The sequence below is a fragment of the Agelaius phoeniceus genome, chromosome 8 (assembly GCF_051311805.1).
Source record: "Agelaius phoeniceus isolate bAgePho1 chromosome 8, bAgePho1.hap1, whole genome shotgun sequence".
In the NCBI taxonomy this organism is placed as follows: domain Eukaryota; kingdom Metazoa; phylum Chordata; class Aves; order Passeriformes; family Icteridae; genus Agelaius; species Agelaius phoeniceus.
In genome coordinates, this window is record NC_135272.1 from 22,559,415 (window position 1) to 22,565,442 (window position 6,028).

Below are 6,028 nucleotides of genomic sequence, written 5' to 3' on the forward strand. Positions count from 1 at the left end.
CAATGGAAAAGTGTCTCAGAGAGTGACAATTGGAAACACAAACTTCTGGCCCAGCAATTCAAAAAGCGCAGTCTGAAAACTGCTGCTGAAAGAAACCACATGTTTAAAGGGACTTTGGTCTAATATTTCCAGAAAGATTTATATCTCTGGCAGAGCAAAGAGACAGGACAAATTCTGCATCAGAGGGAGGTACTTGCCCTCCAATAACTTGCCCCTAACCTTAGGGTAATGTGTGTGTATCCCCCTAGGGACACTACAAATATGTAAACAAGGAAATACAAATATATAAGCCCACTGGGGAGGAGTTAATGAAAACAAACACAACATGATGCCTCACAGCTGTTTTGCTGCAAAAATATTAACTACATGAGGATGTGATCCAAAGGTCTGCCAGGGATATCTGTAGGGAATTCTGACTTAGTGTACTTTGTGACCGTCTGCTACAGGGACTGCTGAGGGCAGACTCAGGTTCCTCATTTGGGAATCATCAATGTGATTTATAGCTGTGGGAGTTTGGTTCATCATTTGCCTGAAGTGTTTGCTTAAGCGCTTTGTTGTGCAGAGCTGCTTTTCTCAGCTAAAACCTCAAGGCTTTCTGAGGCACATCAAGAAACAAGGTCCGAGTGTGACAGGAGCTGGAAGAGGATGTCAGCACAGCTCCCTCACAGTCCTTCAGAGCTGCCAGCCTAAAACATTTCAGCAATATTGCACCATTACATAATTTTAAATGTTCCCCCCAACGCTTTTTGGGATATGGCTAAGAAATAAAACAGGACAAACGAGCAAGGTTTCCATACTGACAAAAGCACTGGGCTTCTTTTTCTGAGCTGAAGAAATAGTTATGGTGACTGCTGTGTTCATTTTATTGGTTTCTTTCCATTACTCTTAACTCCTGGCAGCAGCTTAGAGAATCCCTCCCTGTCCTGGATGGTTTCTTCTTTCAAACATTTGGAGGCAGTTGTTCCATTCACCCTTTCATCATTGCTTAGCTCATTTAATCTTTCCTCATAAGTCAGTCCCTCCTGTTACTTAAGTGTGGTGCTGCTTTTCCCTGAACTCCCTCTCAGTTGCTCGTTTATTTTACGGTGACATGGTGGCCAGTAATCCTGCCATTGTTAACGTTTCCTGTTGTGGACTTCGGGGTTATTTTTGTTCAGAGTTACTGCAGTACTTGGAGGACTGAGCTAAGCTTCCCCTGTGAAGAATAATTACAGGCAAGGTCACTGATACTGCAGTAGAAAACATGGTCCATGGATAAATATAGCAGCTGAGTTTGGGGATGGAGGCTTACTGCAGTTCTGGTGGAAGAAGGCCCAAAAATACACATTTGATAGTAAACACACAACTAGGGCTCCAAATACCTTTGCTCTAGTGGAAAAATTCTGCTGCCTGCAGAAAACTCTAATTTATTTGCGAATTCCTGCATTATTTTAAGACCATCTAGGCCAATGAAATCTGAAGTAACTTTGCAGTATTTCTTTTATTAAAATGGTAGGCAACAGTAACCGGATTCAACCATCTGTATGACTGCAAGTTTTTGACATGCTTTGATTTCACTGTTGCCTCTTTTTCATTGACTCCAGAGGAATGCGGGATAGATCACATAAGAAATGTCATTACTCCTAACTTAGTACATTTGCCTTCTACTGTCAATTGGCTTATTCTGTCATTCAAAACTTCGAGATTCTCCAAGTGTCATTGTTGCTACTGAGTGCTACCTTGCAGCACGTACACTGCGGCAGAACCAGGGCAGAATTTGATTTGCACCCGAGTTAAAACTGTCACAGACCAGCCTCCAAACTCAGCTGAACACAGGGACAGATTGCACTGCCAGTGCTTACATTGCAGTTATCCTCTGTTCATGGAGCCATGGGCTGATTCTCACGTGTGATCCAGGTTCAGGATGCCTAATCCTGGAGTCCTTTCTCAGCACCAACTGCCAGGATACAGCTCCCATCTTCTACTGATTCCTGCTCGGTGTTCTGGGGTTGTTTTTCGCTCTCCAATCCCTTCATGATTTGAGGATGCACCCTGAAAAACCACAAAGCCATCCCATACACTGAAGCTGGGTCTGAGGGAATAGTGCTGCACAGAGCTTGACAGACCCTTTACCCGCAGCCTCAGGAGAGATCAGAGTAAGAAACCGGGGTTTGAGTGCCACAGCCCTGTCTGCACTTGGAAGCACACCCACAATGAAAATGCTTTTCATCAGTCATCTCTCCAACAACTGTTGAAAACAGCATAATCTGCTAACATAGAAAAGCTAAATTGCTTTCAGACGAAGCACTGAAAAAGCGCTTCTGTGATTTGATTCAGCTCAGATCCAAAATGCATGATTTGACAGCTCCAGTACTTCTTAGCTGCTTGAAGTTTCTGTCAGAATTTCTTTTCCCTAGTTTGTTTTTCTCTAGTTTCGTATTTTAACCCTTCTCCCCCCAGATTACTGTTTTTGAAATACTATTTTTAAGGGCACCAGATGTTTAAAGAATAGCACTGCACTGGGAATACAGTGCTTCTAAATAAATTGCATGGATGCTATGGGCTGAGTCTGGGAAGCTGAATCAAAGCTTAAGAGCAGGATGAAGAATACAGCCATTTCTTAAGCCCACAGCATTTTCTAAGTACTAAAACTTGCTTTAATCAGAAGGAAAGCACTGAAAGAATGTTTAATCTCATGAGCTCTTTTGTTGTTCCTAAGTAAAGAAGAGCCACATTCATCACTGGTATGATTACAATGAAAGCAGTGCAACCACCTCAGGGAAGAACTTGGCCCAAGTAGATGTTTCTAGACCTCTAGAGCTATTGACAGCTGTGCTGTCCCCACATATTGTTGAGAAAATACAGAGCTAAAGACATACCAAAAGAAACAGAACTAGCTCACATTTTTCTTTGGCTGAACTGGAGCTCCTGGATGTGAAGGCTGCTTTACTTCTGTAACATTTCTGATCATCATTAAGTGATCTCTCTGATCAGTGATCTGTCTGAAAACATCTTCCTAACTGAGGAGCTGTGCAGCTCTGCCTGGTCCAGCTCTTGCAGCTCTGAGCTACTGAGCCCTGCACTTCAAAGGATACAGCATCTTACCTAATTTTAGATGTGATGCAACGAGTGGGGGTAGCTCACATGAGGCAGGAGGATGCTCTGAGCAGCTCGAGCTCAGAGCAAGCACTTTATAATTATCAACTGCTACTTTCAAAATAACAGAGGTGTTTATTACTTCCAATGCACATTTATGGGTGTGATTGAATAAACAAGTTGGAGGAAGGACAAACACTTCTGGTGGAGGATATTAGGACAAGACTCAAGCAGTAGGCTTGCTGTCCTCAGGTAGCAGCTGAGGCTGCTGCCTCCCAGCCTTCCGCCTCTGACGTTCTCTTACTGAAATGCTGTAGCTAGATCAGACATACACACAGGCTTTCTTCTGCATGGGAACCATCTCTTCCCCTCATTCAAGTGTTTGGTTTTCTCAACAGCTTTTTGCCTCTCACTGAATTAGTCTGCTCATAACCAAAACCATGCAGAGAATCTCTACATTAGTACAAAGAAGCTCTACTTTTAGGGAAGTTTCTACTTGCCAGAGCAGTGACCTCTCCTGAGCTACCCTGGCTCTGTGCTGTACTGGATGGAGTCACTGGTTACATGACCTGCTCCCCTGGCTGACATCCTGCAGAGATAACAGGCTGTTGGTGGTGCTCCAACTTGCATCAGGCTTTAGGCTTGAATGTTTTGAAGAGGATTCAAGTCTTTCACTGTCATTAAACCAGGTTAGAATATCTATGCCTAGTTCCCCTCCTCTAAAATTCTACCATAGAATCACCCACCCTTTGCCCACTGTCTTTAAACAGTTAATTGTATATCTTTTACTGGTAGCAAACCAGTGTCAATAAATCATATTCTAAAAAGCACAAACAGCACATTCTTAACGAAAATATCTTTTACACATCTAAACGATAAAGTAAATGTTTGAGAAAGAAGTCTCTAAATTTTTTTCATGGTATTTTAAAACAGTCATCTCAAAATAAACAAGAAGAAATGTTTGTTAATCATCTGGAATTTTTAATTTCCTACTTTGCATGGGAACCTGAGTAATCAGACATATGGTATGCTTGTTAGCTGGGAAAGGGTCAGGATTAGAATAGATTCTCAAAATTAGAAAGCACTAAAATACAGCAGCAGTCTTGGCTGCCTAAACTTAAACAATGTTTTGTGCTAATTGCTAGAACAGAACAACACTGAAAAAACACCACACATCTAAATGATTCCCTGAAATTCCTCTTGATAAGCAGGAGAGGAAGTCTCAGGGGACTGGGGATGAGCTAGTCCATAACTTACCTGCACAGGGGGTTATCTGATAGAGACATAGCTGATAAGGAACAAAATGTGTTGGTGGCTTCTGTACAAGCTCAGTAGTTTTAAGAGTTGTGAGATTCCTAAGACAGTAGAGGCTGTTTAGATCAAACTAATAGTATTTTTGGATTTACAGTGCTAAGCATCACTGAGCCAGTCAGCAGTGAGAGCGTGTCCTGGTGTCAGTGAAGGCACAGTCTGCAGGGCAGGTGTGGGGAACGAGGCACGCCAGCCTCCTTGGGGCCTGGAGTCATTCTCTCACTCAGGAGGGCAAGCGATGGCAGCAGCAGCTCCCAGCATTTCCTGCGTCACAGGACAAGGCCCACGCAGGGATGAACGGCTTTGTGTGCTGCTGCTTGTCCGTGGTCAGATCCAGATCAGCTCTGCTCCTGCCAGCGGAAATCAGTGAGGATCCTGCACCGTGCTTCCTGCATTTCACTGAGGATCCTGCACCGTGCTTCCTGCATTTCACTGAGGATCCTGCACCGTGCTTCCTGCATTTCCGTGAGGATCCTGCACTGTGCTTCCTGCATTTCCGTGAGGATCCTGCACCGTGCTTCCTGCATTTCCGTGAGGATCCTGCACTGTGCTTCCTGCATTTCTGTCAGCCGCTCACCGTGGAACGCCTCTGACCCACTGCAATTCTGTCTGCTCTGTTCAGACTTGCCTCCATTTCAGTGCTCATGGGTAAAAGGGTTTCTTCCACTGGTGTTTTTCAGTCGTGTATTTGCTCCTTGCAGTTCACTAGGAATCAATTTGAATCCAACTATTGGAAAAACATCCCACCAAAAAAAGCTTTGGGATAGTTTACAATTTCAGCTCTGGCTACTTCCCTCTACTGCAGTGGGGGAACAGCCAAAAAGACCATGTATTTCATTGCAGTGTTTGGGAACACTGATTGGAATAAGCTTTTTTGATGAGGGGGCATAAATAATAGCAATCTGTGGCCTGCACTAATTGTCAGTCCAATGTCATGCTTATTCACGCCTCATACACAGAGCATGCACCTGATATTTCCCTTTTTTTTCTCACCCTTCCTTGATTGTCAGTGATTTGGTCTCTCCTGGGACAACATCAAATTCAGCCAAGTCAGTGACTTCACATTTAAAAGTCTCTATCATTTCTTTAATCATTACTTCTCTATCATTATTTATTTTCTTCTCTTTAAGCGCTTTTGTATCCTCCATGTTCTGGCTGTAAGCCCTTCACACAAGGAAAATATGATAGTCTGAGGGCTCCAGTCTTCCCTTGTCACAGCTGCAGATGTTTCTGGTGGATGTGATTTGCAGACTTGTACAAGCAGTCCAGGCTGCATTGCCAAAACTTTCTATCAGTATGAACAACTACCACACTATTCAGAATTAAGGCTGCCTGTATTTCCATATACATATATAAAACAAGCCCTCATGCAGCTGAGATAAGAGATAGGGCTGTTTACTATAGCACAAATACAAGGCGATGAAATATCCATGCAGGCTGTTTTGGTCTAGCTGTTGGTTGAAATGGATGTGGTATGTTGACTCTGTTTTCAGCAAGAGGCTTATTATGTACCTACACTTAAAACATTTAAAACGCAATGCTTCAAACAACTTCCCCTATAGACTGGTCAATAATAATTTAAGAGACAGAATTGTGCATTTTTTTTTGCCTGCCTTCATCTGCTGTACTGTGGTTTTAGAGC